Source organism: Tamandua tetradactyla, chromosome 19 (genome assembly GCF_023851605.1).
Source record: "Tamandua tetradactyla isolate mTamTet1 chromosome 19, mTamTet1.pri, whole genome shotgun sequence".
In the NCBI taxonomy this organism is placed as follows: Eukaryota; Metazoa; Chordata; class Mammalia; order Pilosa; family Myrmecophagidae; genus Tamandua; species Tamandua tetradactyla.
This window is the reverse complement of record NC_135345.1, coordinates 56,209,119-56,227,192: the sequence shown is the minus strand read 5'-3', so window position 1 is coordinate 56,227,192 and position 18,074 is coordinate 56,209,119. Positions and strand designations below refer to the sequence as shown.

General features: G+C 36.1%; 1 protein-coding gene and 1 long non-coding RNA gene across 2 annotated transcripts in view; one reads left to right on the top strand and one right to left on the bottom strand.

Moving 5' to 3' along the window:
• LOC143663631 (uncharacterized) overlaps positions 1 to 16,110 on the top strand; it is a 35,598-nt gene extending 19,488 nt beyond the window's left edge. Inside the window, exons 2-3 of the long non-coding RNA XR_013166084.1 lie at positions 9,714 to 9,788; positions 14,311 to 16,110. This is a non-coding gene — a long non-coding RNA (uncharacterized LOC143663631). The remainder of the gene's footprint in view (positions 1 to 9,713; positions 9,789 to 14,310) is intronic.
• Positions 1 to 18,074, bottom strand: part of EXOC1L (exocyst complex component 1 like) — an 83,718-nt gene that overhangs the window by 42,372 nt on the left and 23,272 nt on the right. The gene's annotated exons all lie outside the window — the stretch shown is intronic.

Below are 18,074 nucleotides of genomic sequence, written 5' to 3'. Positions count from 1 at the left end.
CATGCAGTGCTTCTGCCAAAACTACCATCCGTGGGTTTACAGAATGCCCTATCCCTCATCATGGTATTCCACATAGCATTGCTTCTGATCACAGAACACACTTCACAGCAAATGAAGTGTGGGAATGGGCACATGCTCATGGAATTCTCTAGTCTTACCATGTTCCCCATCATCCAGAAGCAGCTGGATTGATAGAATGCTGGAATGCCTTTTGAAAACTCAATTACGGTGCCAACTAGGTGGCAATACCTTGAAAGGCTGGTAATGTTCTCTAGGAAACTGTATATGCTCTGAATCAGCGTCTGCTGTATGGTGCTGTTTCTCCCATAGCCAGGATCCATGGGTCCAGGAACCAAGGGGTGGAAATGGGAGTGGTACCACTCACTATTATTCCTAGTGGTCCAGTAGGAAAATTTTTGCTTCCTGTCCCTGCGACCCTGAGCTCTGCTGGTCTACAGGTTTTAGTTCCAAAATGGGGAGTACTTCCAGTTCAGTGTTCCTGGAGAACATTGAACTGGAATCTAAGACTGCCAACTGGTCACTTTGGGCTACTTATGCCACTGGATCAACAAGCCAAGAAGGGGATCACATTATTGTCTGGGGTGACTGACCCTGACTATCAGGGGGAATTAGGACTGCAACTACATAATGGAGGTAAAGAAGAGTTTTCTTGGAATATAGAAGATCCCCTAGGGTGTCTTTTAGTACTACCATGCCCTGTGATTAAAATTAATGGAAAACTGTAACAACCCAATCCAGGTAGGACTACGAAAGGGTCTGAAGCTTCAGGAATGAAGATTTGGGTCACCCCACCAGGCAAAGAACCACAGCCAGCTGAAGTGCTTGCTGAGGGTAAAGGGAACATGGAATGGGTAGTGGAAGAAGGTAGTGATAAATATGAACTACGACCACGTGATCAGTTATAGAAACAAGGACTGTAATTCTGTTTTGTTCATGTTATACTATTTAAGTTGTAAGATATCAAGTTTAAGAATGAATATTACCCAAGGAGTTGCACCCTTTCTGGAGAGATTTAATGTGTTTCTAGTTATATGCAGGACAGTTGAGTATTGTTAGGTGAAAGAAAAAAATGTGTGTTTTATTGTTTTTTATTTAGAAATTAGGTATGGTTTAAGGTGGTATGTATAGCTGCCAAGTTGACAGGGGGTGGACTGTCATGGTCAAGTTCATGTGTCAACTTGGCCAAGTGGTAGTATCTGTTTGTCTGGTTGGGCAAGTGCTGGCCTGTCTGTTGTGATGAGGACAATTTCATAGAATTAAATCATGATCATGTCAGCTGCATCCACAGCGGATTCCATTTGTAATCAGCCAAAGGGGAGCGTATTCTGCAATGAGTGATGCTTAATCTAATCACTGGAAGCTTTTTAAGGAGGATTCAGAAGAGACAGGTTCTCTTCCTCCTTCGGCTGGTGAGCCTCTCCTGTGGTGTTCATCCAGACCCTCCATCGGAATCGTCAGCTTCACAGCCTGCCCTGCAGGTTTTGGACTCTGCATTCCTGTGGTCACATGAAACACTTTTATAAATTTTATATTTGCACGTGTTCCCTGTTGATTCTGTTTCTCTAGAGAATCCTAACTAATATAGCTGTAAAGAAGAAAATACAAATGACTAGAAAAATTCTGTCCTCTAGATTTCAGATGATCAATTGCAACATTTTGTTCTATTTTTCTCTATTCTTTATATGCATATGAATAATTACCTGTTTTTGTAGTTATATGTGATTAGTCACCAGTTTGAAATTTTAATATTTGCAATATCAGAAAATAATTTGAGAGTGTTATTCATATATGTATTCTGCATATCACAGAGTAAAACTTAATACTGAAAATTTACTTCATCTTGCCTAAGAGAGTTAAATTCTAAGTTATTTGGGGAATATATTGAAATTAAAACTATTCATTTTCTTCTTTTTTTTAATTCAGAACTATTAAACTTGTTACTTGTTAACCATTTCAATAATACTTTTATTCAGGTAGTTGGCATTAACTTAATCATAAAGTTAAACTGGGTAAAAGTTCAATTTTCATGAATTCATGTGAATAACATTATGAGAACCCATTAGAACAGTTCCAACTATGATGAAAATTTTAATTTGCTTCACATTGTACAGTGTAGATCCCATTCTAGGCAGGAGGTATAGAGAAGCAAAGTTCCTTGACTTAAGGATCATGTGTTGCACGACCATTTCTTGCTTTATCACTTGGGGAGACTGGTACTGCCATCTTTCATTCATTTTTAATAAATAATTAGCAAAAACCAAAACATTAAAATCAGTACATTCCCTGCATGTTATTTATCGACATGTTAAGTAGCGAGGAGAGTTCCTTCCTTATATGGGAATCCAAAAAAATGTATGCTTCTTTCATAGTAGTATATATATATACTACTATACTATATATAGTATATATATATATATGCTACATATATATATATAGTAGTATATATATATACTACTATATATATATATAGTATATATATATATATGTATGTATGTGTGTATAAACACACACACATGCATAATGAATTCATATAAAGTGCTTGGAATAGTGCCTGATATAGTAAACACTCAATAAATTATTATTGTTACTACTACTATTAATAAGAGCAAACAAATTATCATAATAGGCCATGAGTGTCATAGATCTATATTCAAATTTTCATACCCAGGTATGGAATGTGAGAAGTAATTGATATCAAGATGTGGGATAGGGTTTATACTTTTTCATTTTTTGTTAAAAAATTTTTTTTTTTATTAATTAAAAAAAGAATTAACAAAACAATTAGAAATCATTCCAATCTACATGTACAATCAGTAATTCTTAATAACATCACATAGTTGCATATTCATCATTTCTTAGTACATTTGCATCGATTTAGAAAAAGAAATAAAAAGACAACAGAATAAGAATTAAAACAATAATAGAAAGAAAAAAAAACAAAAAAAACAAAAACAAAAAACCTATACCTCACATGCAGCTTCATTCAGTGTTTTAACATAATTGCATTACAATTGGGTAGTATTGTGCTGTCCATTTCTGAGTTTTTATATCCAGTCCCGTTGTACAGTCTGTATCCCTTCATCTCCAATTATCCCTTCTCTTTTTTTTTTTTTTTTAATTAACGGAAAAAAAGAAATTAACCCAACATTTAGAGATCATACCATTCTACACATGCAATCATTAATTCTTAACATCATCACATAGATGCATGATCATCATTTCTTAGTACATTTGCATTGGTTTAGAAGAACTAGCAACATACCCGAAAAAGATATAGAATGTTAATATAGAGAAAAAAATAAAAGTAATAATAGTAAAATCAAAACAAAACAACACAAAACAAAACAAAAACCTATAGCTCAGATGCAGCTTCATTCAGTGTTTTAACATGATTACTTTACAATTAGGTATTATTGTGCTGTCCATTTTTGAGTTTTTGTATCTAGTCCTGTTGCACAGTCTGTATCCCTTCAGCTTCAATTACCCATTGTCTTACCCTGTTTCTAACTCCTGCTGAACTCTGTTACCAATGACATATTTCAAGTTTATTCTCGAATGTCCGTTCACATCAGTGGGACCATACAGTATTTGTCCTTTAGTTTTTGGCTGGATTCACTCAGCATAATATTCTCTAGGTCCATCCATGTTATTACATGGTTCATAAGTTTATCTTGTCTTAAAGCTGCATAATATTCCATCGTATGTATATACCACAGTTTGTTTAGCCACTCTTCTGTTGATGGAGATTTTGGCTGTTTCCATCTCTTTGCAATTGTAAATAATGCTGCTATAAACATTGGTGTGCAAATGTCCGTTTGTGTCTTTGCCCTTAAGTCCTTTGAATAGATACCTAGCAATGGTATTGCTGGGTCGTATGGCAATTCTATATTCAGCTTTTTGAGGAACCGCCAAACTGCCTTCCACAGTGGTTGCACCCTTTGACATTCCCACCAACAGTGGATAAGTGTGCCTCTTTCTCCGCATCCTCTCCAGCACTTGTCATTTTCTGTTTTGTTGATAATGGCCATTCTGGTGGGTGTGAGATGATATCTCATTGTGGTTTTGATTTGCATTTCTCTAATGGCCAGGGACATTGAGCATCTCTTCATGTGCCTCTTGGCCATCCGTATTTCCTCTTCTGAGAGGTGTCTGTTCAAGTCTTTTTCCCATTTTGTAATTGGGTTGGCTGTCTTTTTGTTGTTGAGATGAACAATCTCTTTATAAATTCTGGATACTAGACCTTTATCTGATATATCATTTCCAAATATTGTCTCCCATTGTGAAGGCTGTCTTTCTACTTTCTTGATGAAGTTCTTTGATGCACAAAAGTGTTTAATTTTGAGGAGTTCCCATTTATTTATTTCCTTCTTCAGTGCTCTTGCTTTAGGTTTAAGGTCCATAAAACCGCCTCCAGTTGTAAGATCCATAAGATATCTCCCAACATTTTCCTCTAACTGTTTTATGGTCTTAGACCTAATGTTTAGATCTTTGATCCATTTTGAGTTAACTTTTGTATAGGGTGTGAGAGATGGGTCTTCTTTCATTCTTTTGCATATGGATATTCAGTTCTCTAGGCACCATTTATTGAAGAGAATGCTCTGTCCCAGGTGAGTTGGCTTGACTGCCTTATCAAAGATCAAATGTCCATAGATGAGAGGGTCTATATCTGAGCACTCTATTCGATTCCATTGGTCGATATATCTATCTTTATGCCAATACCATGCTGTTTTGACCACTGTGGCTTCATAATATGCCTCAAAGTCAGGCAGCGCGAGACCTCCAGCTTCGTTTTTTTTCCTCAAGATGTTTTTAGCAATTCAGGGCACCCTGCCCTTCCAGATAAATTTGCTTATTGGTTTTTCTATTTCTGAAAAATAAGTTGTTGGGATTTTGATTGGTATTGCATTGAATCTGTAAATCAATTTAGGTAGGATTGACATCTTAACTATATTTAGTCTTCCAATCCATGAACACGGTATGCCCTTCCATCTATTTAGGTCTTCTGTGATTTCTTTTAGCAGTTTTTTGTAGTTTTCTTTATATAGGTTTTTTGTCTCTTTAGTTAAATTTATTCCTAGGTATTTTATTCTTTTAGTTGCAATTGTAAATGGGATTCGTTTCTTGATTTCCCCCTCAGCTTGTTCATTACTAGTGTATAGAAATGCTACAGATTTTTGAATGTTGATCTTGTAACCTGCTACTTTGCTGTACTCATTTATTAGCTCTAGTAGTTTTGTTGTGGATTTTTCCGGGTTTTCGACGTATAGTATCATATCGTCTGCAAACAGTGATAGTTTTACTTCTTCCTTTCCAATTTTGATGCCTTGTATTTCTTTTTCTTGTCTAATTGCCCTGGCTAGAACTTCCAACACAATGTTGAATAATAGTGGTGATAGTGGACATCCTTGTCTTGTTCCTGATATTAGGGGGAATGTTTTCAATTTTTCCCCATTGAGGATGATATTAGCTGTGGGTTTTTCATATATTCCCTCTATCATTTTAAGGAAGTTCCCTTGTATTCCTATCTTTTGAAGTGTTTTCAACAGGAAAGGATGTTGAATCTTGTCGAATGCCTTCTCTGCATCAATTGAGATGATCATGTGATTTTTCTGCTTTGATTTGTTGATATGGTGTATTACATTAATTGATTTTCTTATGTTGAACCATCCTTGCATACCTGGGATGAATCCTACTTGGTCATGATGTATAATTCTTTTAATGTGTTGTTGGATACGATTTGCTAGAATTTTATTGAGGATTTTTGCATCTGTATTCATTAGAGAGATTGGTCTGTAGTTTTCTTTTTTTGTAATATCTTTGCCTGGTTTTGGTATGAGGGTGATGTTGGCTTCATAGAATGAATTAGGTAGTTTTCCCTCCCCTTCGATTTTTTTGAAGAGTTTGAAGAGAATTGGTACTAATTCTTTCTGGAACGTTTGGTAGAATTCACATGTGAAGCCATCTGGTCCTGGACTTTTCTTTTTAGGAAGCTTTTGAATGACTAATTCAATTTCTTTACTTGTGATTGGTTTGTTGAGGTCATCTATGTCTTCTTGAGTCAAAGTTGGTTGTTCATGTCTTTCCAGGAACCCGTCCATTTCCTCTAAATTGTTGTATTTATTAGCGTAAAGTTGTTCATAGTATCCGGTTATTACCTCCTTTATTTCTGTGAGGTCAGTAGTTATGTCTCCTCTTCCATTTCTGATCTTATTTATTTGCATCCTCTCTCTTCTTCTTTTTGTCAATCTTGCTAAGGGCCCATCAATCTTATTGATTTTCTCATAGAACCAACTTCTGGCCTTATTGATTTTCTCTATTGTTTTCATGTTTTCAATTTCATTTATTTGTGCTCTAATCTTTGTTATTTCTTTCCTTTTGCTTGCTTTGGGGTTAGCTTGCTGTTCTTTCTCCAGTTCTTCCAAATGGATAGTTAATTCCTGAATTTTTGCCTTTTCTTCTTTTCTGATATAGGCATTTAGAGCAATAAATTTCCCTCTTAGCACTGCCTTTGCTGCGTCCCATAAGTTTTGATATGTTGTGTTTTCATTTTCATTCGCCTCGAGGTATTTGCTAATTTCTCTTGCAATTTCTTCTTTGACCCAGTCGTTGTTTAGGAGTGTGTTGTTGAGCCTCCACGTATTTGTGAATTTTCTGGCACTCTGCCTATTATTGATTTCCAACATCATTCCTTTATGGTCCAAGAAAGTGTTGTGTAAGATTTCAATCTTTTTAAATTTGTTAAGACTTGCTTTGTGACCCAGCATATGGTCTATCTTTGAGAATGATCCATGAGCACTTTAGAAAAAGGTGTATCCTGCTGTTGTGGGATGTAATGTCCTATAAATGTCTATTAAGTCTAGTTCATTTATAGTAATATTCAGATTCTCTATTTCTTTGTTGATCCTCTGTCTAGATGTTCTGTCCCTTGATGAGAGTGGTGAGTTGAAGTCTCCAACTATTATGGTATATGAGTCTATTTCCCTTTTCAGTGTTTGCAGTATATTCCTCACGTATTTTGGGGCATTCTGATTCGGTGCGTAAATATTTATGATTGTTATGTCTTCTTGTTTAATTGTTCCTTTTATTAGTATATAGTGTCCTTCTTTGTCTCTTTTAACTGTTTTACATTTGAAGTCTAATTTGTTGGATATTAGTATAGCCACTCCTGCTCTTTTCTGGTTGTTATTTGCATGAAATATCTTTTCCCAACCTTTCACTTTCAACCTATGTTTATCTTTGGGTCTAAGATGTGTTTCCTGTAGACAGCATATAGAAGGATCCTGTTTTTTAGTCCATTCTGCCAATCTATGTCTTTTGATTGGGGAATTCAGTCCATTGACATTTAGTGTTATTACTGTTTGGATAATATTTTCCTCTAACATTTTGCCTTTTGTATTATATATATCATATCTGATTTTCCTTCTTTCTACACTCTTTTCCATATCTCTCTCTTCTGTCTTTTTGTATCTGACTCTAGTGCTCCCTTTAGTATTTCTTGCAGAGCTGGTCTCTTGGTCACAAATTCTTTCAGTGACTTTTTGTCTGAGAATGTTTTAATTTCTCCCTCATTTTTGAAGGATAATTTTGCTGGATATAGGAGTCTTGGTTGGCAGTTTTTCTCTTTTAGTATTTTAAATATATCATCCCACTGTCTTCTAGCTTCCATGGTTTCTGCTGAGAAATCTACACAAAGTCTTATTGGGTTTCCCTTGTATGTAATGGATTGTTTTTCTCTTGCTGCTTTCAAGATCTTCTCTTTCTCTTTGACCTCTGACATTCTAACTAGTAAGTGTCTTGGAGAACGCCTATTTGGGTCTAATCTCTTTGGGGTGCGCTGCACTTCTTGGATCTGTAATTTTAGGTCTTTCATAAGAGTTGGGAAATTTTCAGTGATAATTTCTTCCATTAGTTTTTCTCCTCCTTTTCCCTTCTCTTCTCCTTCTGGGACACCCACAACACGTATATTTGTGCGGTTCATATTGTCCTTGAGTTCCCTGATACCCTGTTCAAATTTTTCCATTCTTTTCCCTATAGTTTCTGTTTCTTTTTGGAATTCAGATGTTCCATCCTCCAAATCACTAATTCTATCTTCTGTCTCTTTAAATCTATCATTGTAGCTATCCATTATTTTTTCTATGTTTGCTACTTTATCCTTCACTTCCATAAGTTCTGCGATTTGTTTTTTCAGTTTTTCTATTTCTTCTTTATGTTCAGCCCATGTCCTCTTCATGTTCTCCCTCAATTTATCGATTTCATTTTTGAAGAGGTTTTCCATTTCTGTTCGTATATTCAGCATTAGTTGTCTCAGCTCTTGTGTCTCATTTGAGCTATTGGTTTGTTCCTTTGACTGAGCCATATTCTCAATCTTTTGAGCGTGGACAGTTATCTTCTGCTGCTGGCGTCTGGGCATTTATTCAGATTTCTCTTGGTGTTGGACCCAGCAAGGTTGTAATATTTTTCTGTGAAATCTCTGGGTTCTGTTTTTCTTATCTTGCCCAGTAGGTGGCGCTCGTGGCACACGTTTGTCTGCGGGTCCCACCAGTAAAAGGTGCTGTGGGACCTTAAACTTTGGAAAACTCTCGCCGTCCTGGGGGTTCGCTAGCCGAAGCGGCTTGAGCCGGCCTGGGGTCCGAACGCAGGGAGGGTTGCTGGTCGCCGCAGCCAGGGAAAGAGCCCGTCCGAATTTCCTAGTCGGCCCTGGGCAACAAGCGTGGCGGGAGGGCGCCAGCGGCAGCGGCCCGCCCGAGAGAGTGCACGTTCCCCGGGAGTCACGGGGTCACCGTTCTCCGCGGCCTGGGGGTTTCCGATCCAATTCTCTCAGTTGGTCCGGGGGCTGCGCGTGGTGTGGGCGCCAGTTGCCTTGGTTTCAGGGGACCACCTCTCCAATTCTCCCAGCCGGCCCGGGAAGGGGGAAGGGAGTAACTCCGGCCGCTTGCCACCCCGCCCGGTAAGGCCCGCGCGCCTCGGCGATCTCACCCGAGCTGCTTCTCTCAGCCAGCCAGCCGTTCCAGGATGGGGTACGCTGTCTTTTTTATCTCTGTTGTGGCTTTGGGCGCTTTCTGTATCGTTTCTACTCCCCTAGTAGGTGTCCTGGAGAAGAAACTAAGATCCGCGCGTATACTTTTTCATTTTGATATCTAAATTCGGGAATAAAAAGTTAAAGATAGATACCGCATTGGTAAAAAGAAACTCATGTGATATGAATGGTATTCCAGCAGGCCTCAGTCACTAATACTATTTTCAAACTGAATTTTCTCAATAGAAGGAAGGAAAGTAGTGTTGACATGCTTGTATGGGTACATGGAATATTTGGTGAATGTGACCCTTATTAAACTGTGTTGACCCGAGATTAAGTTACATTCATCAGGTGACTCATACTTATACCTCGCAAAATAGTTTTTCATCGAGCAAATGACTCTCAATTTATAGTAATAGTCCTCCTGCCTTAGTTATATTCAAAATTGTTTACATATAGTATGTTCGGTGAGTTCCATACTTGGTGCTTCATTTGTTTTAAGCAATCTGTTTCTTAAAATTTTTTTCAACAAAGTTTCTCTACAAAGTAAAAAATTAATTACATAAATATAGCACTCCATGTTACCTAGGATATAATCCTTTCCAAATTTTTAGAAGAAATTATGTTCATGAGGATTGGTAGCATTCATTCTATGTAAATACACTTTGTTTTACAGAGCCAGGAGTTTGAAAAGCTGAAAACATTGTTGCCCATTCAACTTAACAATAGAAGCCAAGAATATCTTAAAGAGGTTAAAAAAAAAAGTTTTTTTCTGATACATGATTATTACATTGTTACCCAGTTGTGCTTTTTGTCTATCTTAATAAGCAAATACAAGTTAACACCTATGAGCATACCCTGCCAAGTTATTTTTCTTACATTTCTACTCTTCTGAGCCTTGACTTATTTTAGGATCTCAGAAAAAAGTTATTAAATAAAGGTGGTTGGGATATCAACATTCTCTTTCAGTCTAGTGAAGCAATCCCTTTCTATTATTTATTTTCATACATGATAAAAGAAATATTAATTACTGAGTTCCACTATGGGTTATATATTTTAAGGTATGCTGTTTGAGAAAAATAATTGCTTTTGAATATAAATCAATGTATTTAAAGCCTATTAAAATGTTTTCTCTAATTTTAAGTTATTAATCTTTGAACTAACTTCAATGTAGATATGGATTTCTGTCCCTAAGGGATTAGGTGGACCTTTCTGCTTCTACTAAAATTTTAATATGCTTAAGTAAATTGGATTTATATTCATTGTTTTTTAGCTTCTAAAGGATGTAATATGTTTGTAAACCAGCTAAAAAGCAAAAAGCATATTGATTTTTAAACATTTTAAGATATGAAGCATTTCAGAGTATCCAAAGACTAAAGTGCTGTATTACTAGTATCCATCATCTTTTGGCATCAGACATTTCCAAAAATGAATGTTTTCTATGCTCATGACATGGCCTTATATCCACTTTCATCATTTCAATCTTGGGGATCCAGCTATAGTAAATGTCACAGCCATGTAAATTCTTGCAGTTGTTGTTTGGGTACAGGCACTTACCAATTTAATAGTGCATTTGCAAGTTGGAAAAGCACTATAAATAAACATCATTTAAGTTAATTTTATCTTTCTCACAGGAACTATTTGTGATAGAGAATTATGTTCCTGATGATGCAAAAATAGACCTTTACTCAATTCTTTATGATTCACGCACATACTATGAAGCATACAGCTTTCTGAAATATGCATAAGTCAATTAAGAGGACATTAGAACCACCAATCACTTGTAGTTTATAGTCAGAAATCATCAAAGAAGGCTTCTCAGGGTGGGAGAAGTGTCAGAGATGAGGGCTCTGATGAGGGGGAGACCTTCAGAGTCAAGAGTGGGGGCGCCAGGGTTTTTTGTGCAGTAGCATAACCAACATACCAGTTTCAGATCATGTGACCCCATGTGCCCAGTGTTTTGAAAGCTCTGTGCCTCCAGCAAAAAGGCATTCATTAATACTTGATTTAGCCTTCCCCTTTTTTTTTGTTGATCAAAGACATAGCTTACTGTCAATGAGAACTTTTGGTTAGGATGAAATTACCAGGATTCCATGCTGAATTGACACAGTTCAGTGGAAACAAATAGAATATACATGTTATTCTGGATGGCTTTATCAGAGGTAAATTAATGATCTCTTGCGGCTTTAGAAATATTAAAAGTTCAAACGCCCCCCCCCCATCCCCTTCACTTATTCAAAGAACTCCAGAGGTAGCAGGTTGGAAATCTCTGCTCCAGACTGATGTCAAAATCACATTGGCAGGGTGGATAGTTTGTAGGTAATCAGATAGAGATAATTGTCAGTTCAGAGAATGAAATTATTGTAAGGTTGGATCTCTTCCTCTGCATTGTCCTCAGGGTAGATGTTTGCTTCAATCATACATGCATATTAGATAAAGAGAAAGAACAGAGCTGAACATAACTACATTATGCTTTGTTCATCTTTCAATAAAGTGCCAATTACCACTGAATTCCATTTACTTCATTTCATCTCAGCCATCCAAACCTCCCATCAGAGCTAAGCTATACTGATGACGCAGGGGCTAGGAGGAGAAAGGGATTGGGCTAGGGCTGATTGTCCCCAGTCCACTCCCAGAACTGCAGCTGCTTGAACTGAAATAGGACCAGCTGGCGGAGCAACAACCAGACAGATGCCCTTGCCAGTAGATTTCAGTTTGGGAAGCTTGGTCATGTGACTTGCACAGGTGCTAGCCTGAGGAGTAAGTGGTTACTGCTGATTTCTTTAAACTTTTTTTTACATGGGCAGGCACCAGGAATTGAACCCAGGTCTCTTGCATGGCAGGCGAGAATTCTGCCACTGAGCCACCATCGCACCACCCTGCTGATTTGTTTTTGTTTTTCCATTTTTGGTCACTTGGGAATGGGACCCTTTCATTTCAAGCTGCTGAGTATAACTCCTGTGAAGCTCAAAATTTTAAAACTTTTTATTTTGAAATAATTTCCGACTTACAGAAGAGTTATAAAGATGGTACAGGTAGTTCATGCATAGCCTTTGCTCAGCTTCCCCTAATGTTAACATCTCACATAACCATAATACAATTATCAAAGCTAAGACATTAATAATGGTTAACTGGAATTCTTCTGTTAGAAAGAGTTCTTCCTTTTTCCTCATATATTTATTTATGTATTTAATCTTGTGTTTCTATCAGCATGAACTTGTGTATATTTATTGACTTTTGGATATTTATTTTCTTTCAATTATAATTTATTAACATCACAGTTTACTGTATTTCTCAAATGTTCCAACTTTGGCCATTGGATGGTCTTAAGGGTTGGTTTCTTTGTCTTTTTTGACAAGGCTCACATCTTTTTATTTTTATTTTTGGCACTTCCTTACTTTCTGGCACTGCAGGATGTGCCAGGCTTATCTTGTATTTTCCATACCTCTGCCCTAGAATCAGCCATATTTTTCAATCACCATGGTTCTACTGGAGTGTGATGTTTAGAAACCAAAGTCTGGCTTCTAGGTCTGCTCTTTGCAAGTAGGAAGTCAATTTATAATTTATCAGTTTTTTATATGGATTAAGCTTTTGGTGTCATATTTAAAAAGTCTTTGCCAAACCCAAAAGTCATGCAGATATTCTCCAATGTTTTCTTCTAAAAGTTTTATAGTTTTACATTTTTATTTCAGTTCTGATCCATTTTGAATTTTTAAAATTTTGTATAAAGTAGAATGTGAGATTTATGTTAAAGTTCTTGTTGTTTTTTTTACATATGAATTTCCAGTTTTTCTGGCCCCATTTGTTGAAAAGACTGTTTTATCCTTGTTGAATTTCCTTTGCATCTGTGTAAAAAAATAGTTAGGAAGATTTGGGTTGTGTCTATTCCTGGGTTCTCTATTCTGTTCCATGATCTATTTGTCTATCATTTCACACTGTTTTAATTACTGTAGCATTAAGTCTTGAAATTGGGAAGTGTGAATCTTCCAGCATTTTCCGAATTGTTTTGGCTGTTCTAGTTCCTTGCTCAAACATTTTGATTATTTGCTTAACAAGGGGGAGACACAAAAACACTAAACATGGAGTTTATCATGTTCATGGGAATTAAAAGCATTTAAAGTCTTATCATTAAAGGGGGTGGTTGTGGTGGTGGAACCTCGAATCAGCAGGGTGACATATTCACAGTGAAAACAGTGACTGAAGTTAGAACACAGGGGAACAGTTATATGCAAAGCCTAAAATGCAAACTATTAAAAAATTAATGTTCTTATAGCTTATAAATTTTATTTATGTGCATGTCCCATTTCTTTTTTCATTGCATTCACTTAGAAGGAATATTATAATGGTACTACTTTATTTTGAGAATGTGTCCTTTTGAGGCATACAGTGTTACCTATTAAAAACTTTTTTTTCTACATTATAGATTTTTAGATTTAGAGATTTCTTTTTATTGCAAGAATTCATGTGGAAAAACTAACATACAAAGCATTCTACCAATAAAAACTCTTTTAACTAGAACTTCGGCATGCTGACAGTTGTTGTTTATAGGGATGACTTTAAAGTATTGAAAGACTCAGAAATTCCATTTTCATTACTAAAGAAATACAAATCCATTTTATTGCTGAGTATAATTTAGTTCTCCTGAAATTTGATGTTTAGGATGTGGAAACAATTTATTTTCTATAAGAATGCTTGATTAACAAAAGGCTTCTTTTCATAACTTAACTAGGTAAACAGTGATTATTTGATTAAAAATAAAAAAACAAAAACTTGAAATTCTTCACAGTTTCTTTACAAGACAGCAAGCAGCTGCAATGTCAATGCATATTAAAACTTAATACTTTGAAGAAGAAAAAGAAAAGCATGTTTGAGCTTCTTACCACTAATCCAATTTTATTCTCCTGGTTCTTGACTTATCCTGTCTTTTTTTGCTAGGCAAGCTGAGTTCTGAAGGAGCTAGAAGGCCTACCACTGTGGAAGTGGAACTTCTTGAAGTTCTTGAAGTCTTGCAAGGACTCTCTCCTCATTGTATCTGACGTCTCATGCCCTTCCATAGAAATTTTTCTCTATTCCGATCATACCAATTTTCATGAATTCAAAGATAGGATGTGCTGCTTCTCAATATCCACCAAATAAAAAATGGCTAGATGTTGCAGAATACATAAAATCTACTCCTATTTTGGGGAGATCTAAGCTAAGAGCAGAATGTCATAATCACTTTTCTTCAGCCATTCTCTAAATTATTACTTTCTTTTTTTCTCTTATGGATTCAGTCACGTCTGAAGAAGAATAGATCATTTGACTGTTTTCCAAATGAGGTACAGCTCCAATTTCCTCAGACTGCAATCTATCAGGAGTAAGTGACACACACTGGTGTTTATGGTGGCAGTGTCCCTGATTCGCAATGGATGGAGTGGCCTAAGGGTACAAAGACTAAGCGAAGGAACGAAGGAACCAGAACTGTGGTATATACATACAATGGACTACTGAGCAGCTGCAAGAAGGAATGAAGTTGTGAAGCTTGCAACTAGGTGAATGAACCTTAAGGACAGTATGCTGAATGAAATGGCAGAAAGAAAAAAGACAAATATTATCATGTCTAACTATAATGTACATATTCAGTGAATTGAAGTCGAAAGCATAGATCATCAGGTTGGGGCCTAATGTAAAGAGTCCTAGATTGTAAGCTCTTACAGCAGTCACATATTTTCAGGAGTTGTAACTGTTAGTTCTAAATTCTGTGATACTAAGCTGTTTGTATATTACTTGGTCATTCCCAGAAACTTCGGGTATTTATGTGACACCTGAGACTCAGAACTCTGAAGCTATGAAAGTCTGCATTACCCCATATAGGAACTGTTAAAAAAGTTGAAAAAGTGATCAGACTTTGAGTAGAAATATGAATGACACTGATTTGGATAGGAGTAAGGTAAATAAGAATACAGGGTAAAGGATGATATGGTCCATATTTTAAAGCTTCAACTTCTGTGTGAGACTAAAGGGAGAAATGGTTGTTTGGGGTAAAATTTATATTTTGGGTAGCGCATTACCTAATTTAACTTGTATGGTCAGTTTAGTTGAATACCATAAGTACATGGAATCTTGAATAGGATGTGAGATCTTGTTGGTTTGTACAGGTTAGTGTGATGCCTAATAATTTGGGCAGTGAATAAAAACATATTTGCAAAGGCCCCTAGGGGGCTGGGGGAGGAAGAAATTTGGGGAATTCCTGATATTCTCACAAGCAGTGATTTGTGATAACCAAATCAATAGGCTGAGCCCTCGATCTTGGGGTTCACCCTATGAAACTTATTCCTGCAAAGAAGAAGCTAAGACTACTTATAATTATGCTTAAGAACCACTCCTAGAGAACCTCTTTTGTTGTTTAGATGCAGCTTCTCACTCTAAGCCAACTCTGCAGGTGAACTCACTACCTTACCCCTCGCTACGTGGGACATGACCCCTAGGAGATTAATCTCTCTGGTAACATGGGACAGAACTCCTGGGACCAGGTATCATGGGATTGAGAAAGTCTTGACCAAAAGGGGTAAGAGAGAAAGACAAAATATAAAGTGTCAGTGGCTGAGAGATTTCAAATAGTCCAGAGGTTATCCTGGAGGTTATCCTTAAGTATTATATAACTATCCCTTTTTTGTTTATGCTGTATTGGACTGGCTGGAGGGAAGTACCTGAAACTGTTGAGCTGTATTCCAGTAGCCTTGATTCTTGAAGATGATTGTATAACAATATAGCTTTTAAAATGCACCAGTGTGACTGTGAAAACTTTCTGTCTGATGCTCCTTTTATCTAGGGTATGGACAGATATGTTAAAAAAAAAAGGATTAAAAATAAATAAATAATAAGGGGGATAAAAGGATAAAAAATTAAGTAGATTGAAATACTGGTAGTCAATGAGAGGAAGGGGTAAGGGGTATGGGATGTATGAGTTTTTTCTTTTTATTTCTTTTTCTGGAGTGATGTAAATTTTCTATAAGTGATCATCATGATGAATACACAACTATGTGATGATAATGTGAGCCATTGATTGTACACCATGTATAAGCTCTATATGTGTGAAGATTTCTCAATAAAAATATTTATAAAAAAAGATGACACAAAAATATTCCATATCAATCTTAGTAGTGCCCTAAGAAAGGTAGTCTCAGATTGTGAATAGAGTCAAATACAACTTTAAAGACAGAAGAATTGTTACAAATTGAATCTTGACTAAAAGAAATGTATCATAATTTGGAGCTTGCATTTTAAACTCTGTAATGGAATAATGACTTTTCAAACCAACCTAATGGAAATAAGAGTTGAAAATAGGATAAAGAGCAAAACTTATTATAAGCAAAACGTCAAAACAATTTAAAAACTGACTGACTACTACAACAGTTCGCTTACTTGTTTAGGGTGGAGAAAAACATGCAAAATGTATTCGATAAAGTAATCTAAACTGTGTGATAAAGATCTGTAGTTAACATCTGCAATTTGAGAGTGCTCAAATCTTTTAAGCAAACTACATGTTTATAATTCTATTTTTTGCCAAAAATAGAAAAAGATTCAATACATTCACATTCAGAAATTAAAATACTTACATAAAATTACATATGGTGATATTTATACATTTTTATGGAGAGTTACTTTCATTAAGCACCAATTAATTCAATGAAGATAGAAATTAATTTTACCCTTTTAAATGGAAAATAAAAACAAGAATGAATCAAAATATCTATAAGTAATTAATAATGTTCATAGGCCCTTCTTAAAGTTCAGTATACCATATATATAGCCATATATATAAATTTATTTGACATTTTAATTTTTGAATGGGAAGGTTTTTAATCTTTTTCTATTTCTTAGCAAAAAGACTGGCTTCTGTTTTTGTTAGATTGCAGAATTTTTATCTATAGGGTTAACAAGAAACTGTTCTTAATGAAGAATCCAATCAAACTGTATAAATATTCAGGAGTGCTTCAAGTGATCCGGAAGTATAGAATTAAATGTTTTAGCATGAGAAACCTATTTAGTATCGACATTCCTTCACATCACTCAAGTAGGCTGCTGAAGAATCATCCTGGAGTTACAATATAATAGAAAAGTAGAGTCCAGGTCCATGTGAATATTTTATAGTTTATTGTATGGGTGGTATTCTTAAATTTTAATGCTGTAGAAGAAATGGGTAGCCCTGGAATCCTTGTGTCAATGAGATAAGAGGAGGCTGGTGACCCAATTAGTATAATGGGCATCTGGCAGCCAAATGATGCACTTCAAAATCTGGCTGAGAATGACTGGCCCAATCCACACTTTCACAATATAAAGGAAAAACAGGATGTGGAATCCTCCTGCTTTTTCTGTGATGCTTTAAATCTACTTACTCATGAGTATCAGACTTTTTTTCCAATTATGAAGCTTGTCATCCATATATTAGCTCTTCCCTGTGTAATTTCTCCCCACATACTCTCTCCTTCCTTTCCCATCATTTACTTTTTATTGGTATTATCTCCTGATTTCACAGTGGTCCAGCTGACTCTTCTTCTTGGCTCATATGAATCAACCATTATCTTGAGGATATTTTTGTGATGTGGCAGTTACATTAGCAAGTTTTAATAACTTTTCAAGTCTAAGGAGCTCAGGTGGTGGTTTGTAAAAATTGGTGTCTATTAATGTAAACAATGGAAAGTCAGGAGTCTTGGCATTTAGATCTTGTGATCAATTTCCAATGAAAGCAGTGAAAACAGCATTTACAATTTCCCCTATTCATTTTCTTCCATTGGAACTAGAGATGCAGTTCCTTACTTTAAATGTGACTTTATTTTAAAACTTTGATTTGTATTATGTCCTTATGTTGGTCTAGAGTCTATTAGGAGCCTCTACTGCTCCTATATGTCTTGCTCAGTGTGCTAGAATCACAAGGCTTTGACCGTTCTTTCACCTGGGCCACTTCTTAGGATTGTTCATGCAGCTGGTAACCCTAAGAAATGAAATAACGCACTGAGATTCCTGTACTGTGCCTAGTGTCCCTGTGAACCGAGAA